This window comes from Brassica napus, chromosome C5 (genome assembly GCF_020379485.1).
Source record: "Brassica napus cultivar Da-Ae chromosome C5, Da-Ae, whole genome shotgun sequence".
Lineage (NCBI taxonomy): Eukaryota > Viridiplantae > Streptophyta > Magnoliopsida > Brassicales > Brassicaceae > Brassica > Brassica napus.
The window spans coordinates 30,664,642-30,681,803 of record NC_063448.1 but is presented as its reverse complement, the minus strand read 5'-3'; the positions used below and the strand labels follow the sequence as shown (position 1 = coordinate 30,681,803).

At 45.5% G+C, this 17,162-nt stretch overlaps 1 non-coding gene across 1 annotated transcript; it reads left to right on the top strand.

Annotated features, from left to right (window-relative positions):
- The first annotated feature begins 16,557 nt into the window (after positions 1-16,557).
- On the top strand, positions 16,558-16,663 carry LOC125588169. The gene has a single exon (XR_007324563.1). It is a non-coding gene; the product is annotated as a small nucleolar RNA R71 (small nucleolar RNA).
- The last annotated feature ends 499 nt before the right edge of the window (positions 16,664-17,162 follow it).

Below are 17,162 nucleotides of genomic sequence, written 5' to 3'. Positions count from 1 at the left end.
CTAGCTGTTTTCCCATCCTAGAACAACGTCAACTTAAACTGCCAAACAATTACCTTGTTTGACTCATCATTTACTGCTTTTAAAACAAATAAATCTCTTAGTCTATCTTTATTTCTAATCTCTTAGATCTATTGAGTAATCCTAGAGTCCTTGTGGATTCGATCCCTAAGTACTACATCTGAACCTCTTTTTTGAGCGAGTAATTCACTCCTTAGGGTAATTTGAGTGATATCACATGGCTACCATGCTTGCCAACCTCAACACCAAAGTGTTTCCTTAAACTCATGTCCTCTTAGTGTCGATGGAGGATTCTTCTGTAGCCATCCAATCTCTTCAAGGAGACCTTCTCCGGGTAAGAAGCAATATTCCCTTTCCCTTGTTTTTATGAGATGCTCCGACTGGGGTTGCTAATTGAGTCCATTTGCGTAGGTGATGTCCGAATTGCATCATCTCGGTAACAATATGTAGGGCCAGTCCAAGGCTGATCTGGATGCTCTGACTTCTCAGCTGTGCGAAGAGAAGAACAACGCCTTGGCCATGGAGAAGGAGATCAAGGCTTTGAGGCTTAAGGTGAAGGCTCAAGATGAGGCAGGGAAGATGGCAGCATCAGAGAATGAAGCTCTGCGGAAGGAACTGGAGGGCCGAGAAGAGGATGTGGTCGAGTTGAAGCTCGCTAAGGAGACCTTTGGTGCTGAGAAGATGATACCACTCAAATTACTCTAAGGAGTGTTACTCTCATCAAAAGAGGTTCAGATGTAGTACTTAGGGATCGAATCCACAAGGAGCTAGGGAACAATTAAATCTAGTGTTTATTAATTCTAAGAGTTGTAAATGTTTAAATGAAATAGCAATAGTAACAAGCGAAGTAACTAGTAAATGTAACGTGGTTGGAAATGATATTAGATGCAGGGCCACTATTCAGGTGTTGGAGATTATAATACCTATAGATGCCTATTTGTTGCATGCATGATATATTAGAGCTCAACCGCTTAACTCAGTGATCAGCTGTCGCATGTTTCACTGGTTAACAGACTAGATCTCGTGTCTCAACGGTTAGTATGTCAACAACGAAATAGTGTCGATCGATGGTCCTATTGGGACGTCGACCGATACACCTTTGCCAACGTCGATCGATAGTCAGTTGAGGACATCGATCGACGGGTTCTAGCCAGGCCTATGCGCGAGTATGATATGCCCTACTAAGATACTAAATTGGCGGTTAGCCCTCTCTAGCAGTCCTAATATGATAGATATATGTCAGGATGGGATAACAAGGGTGCTTGAATATGCAATCCTATGATCAAGTTCTAGTTAGCAAGGCTAAAACAAGCAATGAATACAAATCTATCATGAATATCACAACAAGGCAGAACTATAGTTTGGGGCTAATCCCTCAAACCTATCTGAACCCTGGATCTAATAAATGAACTACTCAGACATAGCAAAGCAATTCATAACAATGAAGAAATAGAAACTCATAGTATAGATGAAAAGAAATGATAACAAGGCGTTCCAATCACAAGTGATCTTCTCTCCAAAACTCTCTTCTCTCTCAAAGTAAAACTTGTAACAAAAAAGGTCTCTCTGCCGTCAAAAACCTTAGGCAATATATAATCTACTAGGTTAAAAACTCGTCAGGGCATTTTTGTAATTTGGCTTTGCCTTGAGTTTTAAGTCTGCTGGATCCAAAATGTCACGTGTCTGATGTCTCGACATCGATCGATGGTACTTGTGTACGTCGATCGATATTAATCTTTATTTGTCGAGGTATATCCTGGTATCGATCGTCAGCACTGATGCGCATCGATCGATTGTTCTTCCTCTCGTCGACCTCTACGTGGTCAGCTCGGGTGAAATGTCTTTTAAGCTCCAAAATGCTCCAAAGTCATAGCTTTACTCCGAAATGCACCTGAACCTGAAAACATACCTAGAAGAGTAGAAAATATAGATATATATATAGTAAAACACTTATATACCATGGATGAAAACATGTCAAATCCAAGGTATATCAACTCCCCCAGACTTACCCTTTTGCTTGTCCTCAAGCAAAACATACAGGCAGTCTCTCTGAAAGAAGTTTGAAAATATTAGGGACTTAAGATTTTAAAGCAAGAATTATTTTCCTCAACAATTTTGCAACCACATTTAAAAGATCCTAATCACAGAAGCACACTATGCAATATCCTAGCTTAACAACCATTTCTAACATAACACAACTCATCAATTCACGTCTGACATCCCCTCTACTGACTTCATTTCTTTTCATAAATATAAAGTGAATGCTTTACCTTGGGAGTATCGATCATAGGATGCAAGGATTTCAGACAAGTATCTGGAGCTGCAGGTAAAAGTTAGTTCCTAGTTTCTCTCTCTCTAATTTTCTCTCTTGAGTCAAAGTCTGCTTCCATTGCCGGATCAGTGACCAAGATTGGACAGGCTTCCATGAATCAAAACTTAATGGTGGTTGCCACCAAGCTCTGTTCACTTCTTTTTGACCTATATCCAAGAGTTCTTTGTGAAAGCGAGGCTTGAAGATTGCCGCCTCCAAGTCCCGTTTTGAACTCTTTTATTGGAGTCTTTATGAATCAAGCCTTAATGGTTTTAGCCACCAAGTCCTGTTCAGACTCATCCTAAATAAACAATAGATCTTTTTTTTTTATATATATTGTCTTTTTTTTTTAAATACTCACTAACTATTCTAGGGTCGAAATTTAGAGAGAGAAAATGTGATAAATAATCTAAACCAGGCGTTACCTTCCAGACCTGTCTGAAGAATCTGATCCCATGTATACCAAGCCCCAAGACAAGCGGTTATGTGAGGTTTAGTGTTGGAAATCAGCTTTGGTTACTTCATACGATTCAAGGCAAGTGTGTAGTTGATAGGTTGATCCGCTTTAGCATCTTTAGTGCTATCTGCAATCAGTAAATATAAAATGGTGCTAAAGATTGGTTAGATATTCAAGTTTAAATCAATTTAATATTATAGTCCTTATTTTCAATAGTTAAGCATAATTTATTGAAATTCCTTTTTATATAAGAATAAAATAAATTATATCAGTAAATCTCCCCCCAGACTTAAATTACACTGTCCCAATGTAACTCAGCCGGAGTTATGATGAAATAGTTCATGATGTACGAAATGTAACAAGTAGGGAAGATACATCTGACCGGATTAGATATCGATCGATGGGAATATGTTACATCGATCGTCGTGTGGTTCTCCATGTCGAGCGATGTCGACGTCTCGTTGGCGGTCGATATTCAGGTCCTCCTACTTGGGTCTCCTAAATCTGAAAGAAATAAAGCAAAAGTAAATAAATGCTAGCTAATAAAACCAAACTAAAATACCTAATAGTGGGTTGCCTCCCACTCAACGCTTGGTTATAGTCATTTAGCTTGAGTGTGGTAGTGATTGGCTATTTGGTGGAGAAACAACTGCTTGTTGGAAAACAAGCATCCACGTCATCTCTGCACATTCTGGACCAAGATGCAATGAAACTTCTTGTGGCCTCATCATTTCTTGTCCATTTGTCATCCATCTCTTCAAGTACATTGGAGATGTTCTGTAGCCTATCTTGAATGTTGTCAATGCTGACCTTGTGCCAGCCGATGTTGTCATAGGCGTATGCTGAAAGTTCTGTCAGTTCCTTTTGCATTGACTCTATCGTCTTGTGTATCAGCTGCTCGCCGGCTAGTGTAGACTCGGCGTCGATCGATGCGATTATGTGTTCGTCGGTCGATCTCGGCGACTTACCATCGAGCGATTTCCTCGCGTCTTGTTGATCGATGCTTGTGGGAAACAAAATTCGCACTGTCGATTTCCATTTAAATAAGGAAACTAGGAAAACCCTAATTTCCCAGAGGACCCGAATATCTGCTAATTACCACACGTCAAACAATCAGAACACGAGAACAACAACGATAATAATTAGAAATCGAAAAAAGAGAGCAAAGTAGATCTTATTCCGAATCTGCGTATGAGCGTTTACAACAAGGTATAAGCCTGGGCTCGAGAGCTGTCAGCGAGATTCCTAGTTCTAGCAACCCTAAGACGGCTAAACCTAATTGAGTCGCAGCTCGAAATAACAAAAACGGAAAATTGCGTAAATTGCTCTAAGTGCTTAGTTTGCTCTGAAAAAGTTCTCCCCCATGCTCCTCGCCTAGGAATCCTTATACACTAGCTCCAAGGTCGGTTTACGCCTTTACTCTTCTGCCCTTAAGCCGTCATAGCATAAAAATGGAGATATTCCGTTTTTCCCGATCTTCACAATTATCTTCAAAACTTCCGTATTTATCCGCGGAAACCTGACATTTATCCTTCCTTGTCGACCAAGCGTAACCATGCTGTGGTTTACGGGCCTTTGGTTTAAGAAATCGTAGGATGGGCGTCGAATCGTGTCTTAGGTCCCTATGGGCCGTCTTCCGACTCGACACGTTTATTACGATTTCTTTTGATAAAGAACGAACTTTCTGCGGTTTTTAATCCGCAAAGTGTGATCGATGATTTAGAATAGCGGAAAACATAGGTTGAGCTTGCTACGGTCTTCGGGAGATAGCATTTGAAGGTTAGAAGAGATTGCATGGATTAGTGTCGTATCGACGTTTCGGAAGAGCTCGGTCGCTATGCAACGACCGAACTTTGGCTCGAGCCCGGTCGCTACGTAGCGACTGAGCTTGGCTCGGGATCGGTCGCTACGTAGCGACCGAGCTTTGGCTCGAGCTCGGTCGCTACGTATCGACCGAGTGAGACGAGCGCTCGGTCGCTACATAGCGACCGAGCTTTGCCTAGCTCGGTCGCTACGTAGCGACCGAGCGGGACGAGCGCTTGGTCGCTACGTAGTGACCGAGCTATGGCTCGAGCTCGGTCGCTATCGACCGAGCGGGACAAGCAATCGGTTGCTACGTAGCGACCGGACAGCGTGTATGTGCGGTAGTTACGCAATGACCGAGTTTGGTGTTGTCCATTCCGAGTCTTTCAAGGATACTTCTTCGTAAAAACTTCGTATTTGTTATTTTTTACGAAAGTCGTATTTTTCTTTTACTATCTTCTCGGAAATACGATTTCCGAGGGTTTTCGGATGTTAATTCCGTCGTGACCGTTTTTGACCCCAACAGTTAGCCCCCCAGCCTGTTAGGACCATGCATCGTAGGGTCCTAGCGTGTGGTTAGGCATGTTTGGCAAGTTAGGCGTGTTGGATGGAGTTAATATCCGAAAGTCCGAGTTTGAATAGTAAATTCTCATGCCTATAAGAAGGGAGGTAACTTGTTTCATAATTTTTTCACTTTCTTGTTTTCTCTAAGATCTTTCTTAAGAAAAACTATCTTTCTTTCTCTCCACCCTTTTTCTCTATTTTCTCAAGAGAAGTGTAAAATGTCGAGCAAGAGAAAGATTGCGAAAAAAAGAACTTCATCCGCGAGTGCTTACGAAGAGCTCATTGTTCCGAAGATGGAGTTCGTGCCTCACTCGGTAAATTCTGCCGAGAATGAGGCATGGTGGGTTGCGCATTATGGTTCGATGACTCCTCCCAAAGAGAAGTCGTTCCCGGTCCTGAACCATCATGCAGTCGAGAAAGAGGATCCAAGCAGGAGTACCGACGAGTTTCTCGCGATCATGCGATCGTTTTACCATATCCCGGATGCTGTGGAGTTTCGGGTTCCCCATCGCGAGGAGTGTGCTAATAGCCCCCCAGAGGGTTACTTCAGTTGCTACGAGGCGTTTGTACTGCGTTGTCGCTTGTGGTTCCCAATCCCCGAAATCATCGTCCGAGTGTTGGATCGTTTCGAGGTTGCGATAAGCCAGTTGACTCCCCTCGCCATTCAGCATCTTATTGGGATCCTGATCCTGAGCTACGAGCATGGCCTTTCCCTTTCCGTCGATCATTTTGAAGCACTTTTGAGGCTTCAGCTCGTCAAAGATACGGACAAGCATAGGCTGGTCCCTCGGAACTTTATGTCCGTGGTTAAGAAGTTCATCTCAAACTTCAACTCGTGGAAGAAGTTTTTCTTCTTTGTTCGTATAGATGCTGCGTCTATCAAAGAGAGTTGCATTCCACTGTTCCGGAGGTTGCCGAACGATCGTCCCTTCATCAATCCTCTTGCTCCGTTCCCTGAGGACATCATTGCGGTGAGGGATCTTCTTAGGAACGGTCCCTTCTTCTGGACTTCCTTTACGCCGAAGAGGGTTCAGAAGGCACTGAGGTTCTTGCACCCCGGTCCTGCTTCGGTTGCGGACACGGGAAGCGACTCCGAACCTGACGACCAGAATCCCGTTGTAGCTCCAGCAGCTGTGCCGGAGTCGAGCTCTTGGAAGGGAAAGGATATCGACCTTGGCAACATAGAATTTTCGATGGATGACTCTATGCTTCCAGGATGGGATCCGGACCTTGCTTATGGCGACGGGAGTGACTCGAGCGAGGTCCCTATTCTGGATTTTGATGATTTCTTTGCTGGTCTGCCACCGGGTTTCGATGCTCCTCCACCTGCGAAAGAGACGGCGAGGCCGAAAGTTTTCGCGGAAGGATCACGAATCATCAATGGGGTATGATTTTATTTATTTATTTGTGATTGCCTAGGTATTTCTTTTTCTGCTTATAATGCGTTGATTGGTTTCGCAGGGCCTCAACTTGCTTGGCTCGGCCATTGAAGCGAGCCATAGGGAAGCTATGGTTTATCGTTTTAAAGCGGAGAAAGCGGAACGAGATCTCGCTCGCGTGCAAGGCGAGATGTTGGAGCGAGAAGCGCAACTTACTCGTGATCATGCGCGGGCTGTCCGTAAGGCGGAAAGGAAAGACAAAAGAGAAATCGTCGAGGTGATGAAGACTCGTGCCTCTCAGTTCCAGGTTGAGTATGGGAACCTCAATAATGCCTTTACCTCGGTGGTGATTTCCGTGAGTGCCGCGGTTCAGTCGGAAGTCTTTGGAGGACGCAAGCCGATGACTATGTGTTCGAGAAGGAAATGAGCTTGATGAAGAGTGGCATGAACGAACGTGCCCACGCTGAGGCGCTCATTCCTTCGATCGACGAGCAGATTCAAGGGTTCTGGGATTCCATCCCGGTTTCCCCTGATACCGAGGAGGTTCCGACCAGGTTTCCTGATGGTGGCGAGGAAGTGGATCATCCCGCGGACGTGTTCGGTGCTTCGTTGTCCGGGGACTTTGACTTTGGACTATGAGAGGTGGAATGGTTATCGACAGAAAGATGCTCGTCTTTCCGTTTTATGTTTGTGGCCGAGTGTGGCCTTTATTTCGAGAGATTTGTATGGGCATGTTTTTGCCGTTTTTATTGCTTATCGGGACTGACCGTTGGTGGATTTGATTCCCTTACCGCTTTACGCGGTTTTATATATATGATGAATTTTTTGTTTCGAGTTTTTCCTGAGTAGGTTTTCGAAGTAGAAATGAGTTGTCATCTCATATTTAATTCTGATGAGACGTTTAATCTGTTGGTTCGTTCGTAATTTTCGTAAAAAATTACTTATCTTTACGATTTTCGGGAACATTGAGATGTGAACGGAGAGACATGGTTTAGGAACTCGTATCTTTTAGATATCATGTCTTGAGATGTTTGAGACCAGAGGGTTGGGTTTAGGGCAAGACCTAGGTTTACTTTCGGTTAAGGTTTGTGCGGTGACTAGCCGGCTATCGTTTTTCCTTTTGCGATTTCTTCCTGACTCGTACCGATTTAAAGTCCGCGATAGGGTCTCGGCTTATATGACTTGTATGGTACGAATCGAGAATCTTATCAGAGGCAATTTTCAAGCCAACTGGAAGTGCTAGACCAAAATTTCAGATTTTTGTTGTATCGCGCTTTTGTCCTTCTGTTGGACGTTTTTGAAAATCAAAAGAGTGATCAAATTGCGTTTGTTTAAGACGGCTGGCGTGTTCGTCGGGGCCAATCGACAAACGGGGTGTAAGGTTTTTGGTGGTCGCGTTCGGACAATTTGTTCGTATTATCTTCGAATTTTAACTTTGCGACGTCTCGCAGTTGTTTTGAAGATTATACGTGTATCTTCGAATGTTCGAAAGATGATAATTTTGCGATTTTGGGCCGGATGAGGCCGTAGACAAGAGTCTTAACGTTTCCAAGTGTGTCCTGAAAGTTTTTGCGTTTAACTGAAGCGTTACTCGTTTTCGATAAAAAGGGAGTAACATAGATTGTAGTAAAAGTTTTTGAAGTTTCTAAAAACTCGATTACAATAATGATGACTTTTCTAAGTGGGAGTATACGAGTATACGCACCCACTCCTCCCCTTTTTAGAGAGGGGGATAGCTGAACTCGTCTTTTGACGAGCTGCCTACGTACCCCTTTCGAGGATCAAGCCATCTCATAGTTTTGTTTCATGCCGCGAGCGTTTTTACTCGGCGGTAGACGTCGCGCTGTCCGCCTTGACCGTGTTGATCGTGGCTGGGGCAATGCTATTTTCCGGATGTTCCGGTTGAGTTGTAGCGTCGGCTTCGGACTCGTGTTGAGTTTCGACGTCCGATGCGTTTGCATTGGCAGACTATTTAATTCGTATTTCCTTGGGGCGCTTTTGGCCGAAGATCGATCTATCTTCGTGCGTTTGCCGTTTGCAGTTGTAGAAGTCGTGATTTGCCTTAACTTGTGCTCTGCGAGGAAGCATAGCCGCGACTGTTTTTGGCATCCCCAGATAGCCGCGACTCCGCTTGGGGTTGGGAATTTGAGACCCAGGTGGTAGGTCGACGGAACTGCCTGCATGGCGTTGAGCCATGGGGTTCCCATGATCACGTTGTAGATAGCGGGATGATCGACTACCGCGAACTCGACGATTTTCCTGATTTCCTTGGCCATGACTCTCAACTGGATCGATCCAAGAGTCATCGATACTTCGCCTGAAAAACCCGTGAGCGGTTTTGGCGTCGGAATTACTTCTCCGAGTTCGATGCTCATCCGTTTGAGAGTGTCGCGGAAGATTACGTTGACCGTGCTTCCCGTGTCGACGAGTACCCTTCCGACTTCTAAGTCTCGTATGACGAGATCTATGACGAGCGGGTCGCAGTGAGGTTGATCGATGCCGTCGGCTTCCTCCTTTGTGAAGGTGATAGAGCAATTTTCGCCATCTCGGGGAGGAGACCATGTAGGCCAATTTGCACTCGACTCTGCCTTCCGTTGGTAAGCCTTGATGGCCGACACAGTATCGCTGCAGTATTGTGATCCTCCGATGATCATGTTGACTCTGCGATGATTGTTATCGTTCCCCTTGTCATCCGGCCTCCTACCATGTTTATCCCCAGGCTGGTTTCGTTGAGGGGATTTTTCAGCGGGCGGATTCCTGTCCGTTTTTGGAGGGCGATCAGAATCGAGGATGAGATCCTTGACGCTAGTTACTTCCGAGAGCTCTCCAGCGAGTAGCATCGCGGCTAGTCTTGCTCCCAAGACTTTGCAGTTGGTCGTGGAGTGTCCTCGGGACTGGTGGAACTCGCAGAAGGTCTTTTCGTCATACCCTTGATTGCGAGTCCACGTGTTGCCCATGGTTCGGCCATGATCCGAATTGGTCGCATAATTATGCGCCCCTTGGAGATCTTCCCCCTCGTGATGGACGTACTTGTCGTTACGAGAGTTCTTCTTTCTCGCTTTCGGATCCACGTCCTTCGAGGATGGTCTTGCCGCCTTATGTTTTTGCGATAAGACTTTAGTTTCTTCCTCGACTATGATGTAGGTCGTTGCTTTGTGGAGGGCGTCCTGGATCATTCGCGGTTTGTCGAGGGTTATCCACTTTCTGAGTTTTGACTTGTACCAGAGCATCTTTCTCAGCGCGTCAATGGCCACTTTGTCGCTTATCCCGCTGACCCTGGACATTATCAGCTTGAACCGACTGATAAACTCGCGGAGGGGTTCGTCGTCCCTCTGGGAGAGACTCCAGAGATCAACATCGGAAGTTTCTCTGTTTATGAACACATAGTATTGTTTGAGAAATTCCGATGCGAGCTGTCGGAAACTCCCGATGGTGTTGCGATGAAGGCGTGCGTACCATTCGAGCGCCGCTCCTTCCAGATTTTCTTCGAACAGGCGGCAGTAGCCGGCATCCTTTTTGCCGTCCTTCAGTCTAGCTCTTTCCATCGCGATGTGCAAAGCCTGAAGGTGCGCTTTTGGATCGGCCGTACCATCGTACTTCGGTACTCTGATTTTTCCTGGATTGGATACCCTCATGTCCGAAATGCGACTGGTAAAAGGGGTCTTCCGAGCTCCTTCCAGCAGTCGATCGATTTCGGGAGCAGCACTAGTAGCATGATGGATTTAAGACTTTACGGCCCTCACTTCCGCCGCAGTCTTGGTGATGTAGTCGCGAAGATCGCGGATATCCGATGTCTCGTCAGTAGATTTCCGAGCCTGTCGGCGTTTACTGCGAGTGAGCTCGGTTTGCCTTTCAGCCAGCTCCTCTTGTTCGTTCCAATAGGCGATATCCTCTTCTTCCGTCATTGGTTTTTCGAACGGGGAGCCTTCCAGAGCAGATCGGCTTCTGGTCCTTCTTGGATGTCTGTCGACGTCCTCGTCGGTGTCGTTGGAGACATCGCTAGGATCCAGGTCAATGCGTTCGGCTTCGTTATCCTCTGAATCCTTTGTGGGAGGCGGAGGACTTTCAGGGTTCCCCTTTTCGATGGGAGATTTCTCGCTAGGGTTTTGACCCAAAGGTCGTTCCCGTGAGACTCCAGGTCTGTCGAGTGGGGTAGTGAAGTCGAGTCTCTTCCCGCGGATTTTGGTGGTTTTGCGGAGACGGATTGCTTGAGTTCTTGCCGTTAAGGTTTCGACCTGTTTGGTCAAGGTACTCACGAGCTTATCCTGTTCTTCCGACCTTTTCTCATAGGTGGCGAACATCTTTTTAAACTCCTCGAGCGTCGCGGCGTTGGCTTGTGCGATGGCCGCGGATACGTCCGCTGCTGGAGTGTGGAGATCAGTGCCGCTGCCTCCGTTAAGAGGAGTCTGCACGTTATCCGCGTCGTTAGTTGACATGTCTGATTGAGCGTGATGTGGCTTTTGTGGGTTAGATTGATCCGTATATCCCCCTCCTTCTAGCGCCAAACTGTGGGAACCGAAATTCGCACTGTCGATTTCCGTTTAAATAAGGAAACTAGGAAAACCCTAATTTCCCAGAGGACCCGGATATCAGCTAATTACCACACGTCAAGCAATCAGAACACAAAAACAACAACGATAAAAATAAGAAATCGAAAAAAGAGAGCATAGTAGATCTTATTCCGAATCTGCGTATGAGCGTTTACAACAAGGTATAAGCCTGGGCTCGAGAACTGTCGGCGAGATTCCTAGTTCTAGCAACCCTAAGACGGCTAAACCTAATTGAGTCGCAGCTCGAAATAACAAAAACGGAAAATTGTCTAAATTGCTCTAAGTGCTAAGTTTGCTCTGAAAAAGTTCTCCCCCATGCTCCTCGCCTAGGATTCCTTATATACTAGCTCCAATGTCGGTTTACGCTTTTACTCTTCTGCCCCTAAGCCGTCATAGCATAAAAATGGAGATATTCCGTTTTTCCCGATCTTCACAATTATCTTCAAAACTTCCATATTTATCCGCGGAAACCTGACATTTATCCTTCCTTGTGGACCAAGCGTAACCATGCTGTGGTTTACGGGCCTTTTGTTTAAGAAATCGTAGGATGGGCCTCGAATCGTGTCTTAGGTCCCTATGGGCCGTCTTCCGACTCGACACGTTTATTACGATTTCTTTTGATAAAGAACGAACTTTACGCGGTTTTTAATCCGCAAAGTTTGATCGATGATTTAGAATAGCGGAAAACATAGGTTGAGCTTGCTACGGTCTTCGGGAGATAGCATTTGAAGGTTAGACGAGATTGCATGGATTAGTGTCGTATCGACGATTCGGAAGAGCTCGGTCGCTACGCAACGACCAAACTTCGGCTCGAGCCCGGTCGCTACGTAGCGACCGAGCTTTGGCTCGAGCTCGGTCGCTACTTAGCGACCGAGCGAGACGAGCGCTCGAGCTTTGCCGAGCTCGGTCGCTACGTAGCGACCGAGCGGGACGAGCGCTCGGTCGCTACATAGCGACCGACCTTTGGCTCGAGCTCGGTCGCTACGTAGTGACCGAGCGGGACGAGCGCTTGGTCGCTACGTAGCGATCGGACAGCATGTATGTGCGGTAGTTACGCAATGACCGAGTTTGGTGTTGTCCATTCCGAGTCTTTCAAGGATACTTAATCGTAAAAACTTCGTATTGGTTATTTTTTACGAAAGTCGTATTTTTCGTTTACTATCTTCTCGGAAATACGATTTCCGAGGGTTTTCGGATGTTAATTCCGTCGTGACCGTTTTTGACCCCAACAATGCTGATATCTGGTGTTGAGCTGCGAGTTGACTCTGAATAGCTTTGACTTCTTTTTGTAGCCATTCTGCGTGGCTGTTTAGTCGACTGATGTTGTTGTCGAATGGAAAGTAGATGTCATCGCAGTGTTTGTCAAGTCGTTCCTCCATGGTGTCTATAGCAGTGTAGATCTTGGATGTGATCTTGTCAACCTCTGCTGCTGTGTAGGGAAGTAACTCCACAGGATTCTTGCCATCGATCCAAGGCCCTCGTAGCCTGTCGATCAATGCTGATTTTTCCTGCAAAATTTTTTGATTAGTAATGTTATCAATATCCCTTTGGGCATGAAGTAATTTACTAGACAATTTGTTTAAATCTATTATGACTGGTGATATAAAGCGGTCATGAATGTCCTTGTAAGTCCTAAACCTCTCATTCATGGCTGAGACCTTAGCGTCGAGCGATGTGATGGTACACACGTCGATCGATGTGGCTGGTTGTTGGTCCTTCTTGCGAATGGTATCCAGATCTTGCTGTAGTAGCTCGATTTTAGTGCTCAGCCAGTCCACGTTGTTGTTGAGAGGGTAGTACACGTCGTTTATCCTTGTGTCGATGTATGAGACTTCCCATTCATCCTTTTATTGTGCTGAACATTGCGGTTCTGCAGGGATCTGGGCTGTAGGAAGACTGACGTCGATCGATGGTGCATTTGGTGCGTCAATCGATGTTGAGGTCGTGGCTTCCTTCTCAAGTTGCTGACGTAAACTCTCAATTTCTGTCCTCATTTCTGCCATACTTCTGAAAAGCTTATTGTAGCCTCTATCCAAAGGTTGATGTGTATCTTCTACCAATGATTTGAGCTCCTCTCCCAGTTTTTCCTGAGCTCCACAAATACCAGTCACCATCTCGTTGATTTCATCTTTGGTGTAGAGTTCTGGTGCCAGTCTTGTGAGTGTGAAGAAAGTGGCATGTTCTAGAAGACAGATGTGGCTCTGTTCAAAAAGAGATGCTCTTCCCAGTAATTTCCTGATGTCGTCCTTTGTGATAAGTATCATCTCACCAGCTACACCTCGTGCATGTCCACACTCATCTCTGTAGACTCCATACTCGTCCCTTCGTTCCCAAGTGAACTTTCTGGCTCCGTACATGTCAAAAGCGCGATTTCCAAATTCATAACGTCTATCGATCGACGTCGGGTCATCCCTATCGATCGATGTTGGTGTTACTCTGTCGATCGATATCTCAGTTGTCCCGTCGATCGATGCTTGCCCTTTTGGTTGGCGTGATAGATCTGGATTGATTTCTGTTGTGGCGACTCCGACGTGGTTGTTAGGATCTGTTTGAATGACGTCTGGAGTGCCACGTTGTTGTGAAAATAGGTTGTCAGGTCCATTGGCTACTTGAAGGATATCTGCTATGTCCTCTCTGGACACTTGTAAGATCCTTCCATCCATTGCACGTGCGTTGCCAACTGGGTCCCTGAAAATACCAAATTCATCATGTGTTAGAAAACCGTAATCAATGTTTGCATTATCATTCAATTTAGAAATAGAAAGATTAGGGTTTAGAGTAGTATCGATCAATGTTGATACATATGCATCGATCGATGGCAGAGTAATTTCTGCAGAACTTGTGTTTTTGAGATGATTGCTCTTCATGGATTTTCCTGTTGATGTAGAAGGAAGAGTGTTCATCTTTTTTGCTTGTGTATCTGCTCTGGTGTGTTGAGGTGGTTTCGGGGGTGCAAAACGATTTATATAGGTATCTATAAACCTAGTTGGAGAGGGAATATTCTCTTGCTCCTGAATTTTCGCTGCGGCGCGAATAACGATCGATGTTCCTGTATGAGTGTCGCTTGATCTAAGCGGTTGTTTTGCTGGATGAGGGTGGGTATCGACCGATGTGGAGTGCATTTCGGCGTCGATGTTGGAAACGTGTTTGTGAACTTATGTGTTTCAAATCTTTCATCCTGCAAAGACATTTCTATTGCACGTTCTTTCCAATAATCCTCATCGTATTCCTCTGTATGTTCCTCGTTAGATGAAGTAATTACAGTGTCAACTGCAAAACTTTCATGGAAACCACTGTCTGCCCAACTGCCTATGGAATAGTCATCACGTCCTCTCTTGCTTGGAGGTTGGAAGGCAAAGTGGGGGTAACAATGATTAGGTGGAGTGGAATGGTCAACCGGCTGCTTTATGTCGAGTGACGTGTTGTTGCGGTCATCGGTCACAATTGACTCATTGGAATCGATCGATGGAAAAGTGGGGGTGTCGATCGAATCCGAGTACTCTGTTTCGTACTCCAATTCATACTCTGTTCCACAATGGCATGCGCCAATGAAGCCAAGTTCTTTCCCGTAATCCAGAACATTAATAACCTTCCTCTTAGGTCGGATAGGGTCGTAGTGGATGTTGGGGTCTATCATCGTCAGACACAATTTGTTTTTTTTTCATGTCACATACGGCTCCTACTGTAGCTAGGAAAGATCTTCCAAGAAGAAGTGAAGAGTTCCATTTAAGCTCGATTTCTAGGACATGAAAATCTACAGGGACAAGGACATTACCAATCTGTACCTCCAGATCTCTTATGATACCTCCTGATCGTTTTTCTGAAAGATCCACGAAGGTGAAGGATTCTATTGAAGGCCCGATGGTCAAACCAAGCTGGTCTGCCATGATCCTAGGGAGGATACTAACTGATGCTCCTGTGTCACACATTGAATGGGGAAATTCAACACCCTTGACTACGCATGGTATTGCAAACTTCCCAGGATCACTCTTCTTCGCCAATGTGATCCTGTGTTTCATCTTCTCTCTGACTTGATGAAACATTCTCCTAATGTCCTCCTCAGTTACCTTTGTTTCTCTAAAGAACATCCACAACCGGTGTGTGAAGTAAGCTTCATTAAAAGCTTTTTCGATTGGGATTCTGAGGATTCTTTTAGTGAAACCATCCATCTCCTTCTCGTTAGATTCCCTCTTAAGGTTCTTAGGAATTTTCTCGTTTCTTTTCCTTAACCTTCTCCCTTCAGTTTCCTGATTTTCTTGAACTGGTTCTGGTGAACTATTTAAAGGGTTGGGTTTTGGTTCGGTTATGTTAGCTAATGGTTTAGGTGGTGGTCTGAGTGCGTTGATATAATCATTATCGATTAAGGGTAACCGCACTCGGTATGTCAGAGGTGCCTATCGATCGATGGGAGGTGGGGTGTGATGATCGACGTCGGACTCACTCTGTCGATCGATGGTTGGCTCAACCGATCGATTGATTTTATCATAGACAGGGGAGGGTGGGTGAGGATGCTTAGCTGCGAATTCCTCATGAGTTAGAATTCGAACTGCATTGCAGTCAGTCGATTTAGCGGACGACGTCGATCGATGACTGGAGTAATCTGTCCATCGATCTTCGTCATGGTCTGTTGATCGATGCGAGTTCATCGACATCGGTCGACACCATTGGGATCCGCCGAGATTCATGGAGCTTTCGATTTCGAAGTCTCCTTCCTCAAGCTTTTCATTTCTCACCACTTGCCAGAAATCATCATCTATGATGGCATTTACGTAGTGTTTTCCTTTATCAGCTCCTGCCTCTCTAGCGAAAGCTTCTTGCCTTTTTATAGTCTCGCCCGTCTGAATTACTTGGGTTTCAAGTTTTCTCACCTGAGTCCCTAAGGTCTCGATTTTGGTGTTCAGATTGTTGTAGGCGGAGTCTATTTTACCATTGAAATCCACGGTGATTTGTTGTTGTCCCAACAGTACTCGATCAAGCATCTCTTCGATCTTGCTTTCCTGAGTCTGGGGTGGTGGATTCTGGTAGTAGGAGTTCGAGTAGCTTTTGCTGTTGTTGAAGGGTTTTTGAAATTGTGAACTCTGGTTACTTCTTTGACCATTTCCAAAGAAGTTTCTGTTTCCGCCATGGTTTCCAAATTTCTGGAATCCAGTACCTCCGATGTAGTTCACATTTTCTTCTCCTTCCGTAGCTACTACTTCTCCTTCAGCTGAACAGACTTGCTTCCTAAGAAGCTTGTGCACAACATCTAACTTAGCTCTTACTTCGTCCATCTGTTCCTTCCCGATAAAGGCTACAGATTTCTTCCGTTCAGAGTCAGTGTTTTTCGTGCTGCTGCTGTTAGCAAGGTTTTCGATAAGTTTCACAGCTTCCAACGGATTCCGAGTAGTGAAGTTTCCTTCACTCGCCGTATCAAGAGCCATTTGATACTGTAAGGCGAGACCTCGGAAGAAAGTGCTTAGCAGCTGCACTTCGTTAAATCCGTGGTGTGGACAGTCTCGCTGGAAGAACCTAAATCTAATCCACGCATCTTTGAAGGATTTTCCAGCCTCCTACGAGAATGTGGAAATTTTATTCCGAAGTTCTTCAGCGCGTGCCTCATCAAAGAAGTTTCGTAAGAAAGCATTCTTGATGTCGGCCCAGGATGTTAAAGATCCTGTGGGTTGCTGCCTAAGCCAATGCATCGCTTCTCCATTCAGCGTGTATCTGAAGAGCTTGCACAGCAGGTAGTCTTCGGGGACTCCTTCCATCCGAATAGCAGCGATTAGATCCTCGAACCGTTCCAGATGGTCCATATGATGCTCGTGCGGTAAGCCAGAGTAGGGTATCTGCGACACGAGAGTGTAGGATTGAGGCTTCAGCTCGAAATTCTGCTTCTGGATCTCCGGAAGTCGAATAGCTGATCTGTTGGAATAGTACTCATCTGGGAGATTGTAGTCGGCCAGTGGTTTCGATCGAGCGTCCTCATCTACAGGTTGAGTAGCTCCTGTAGCATTAGCATCATGGATTACAGTCCCCTGAACGTCTATTTTCTGACCTGTTGCATTACGCAGATGACCGTCCTGGTCATACAGGTTTCCGTT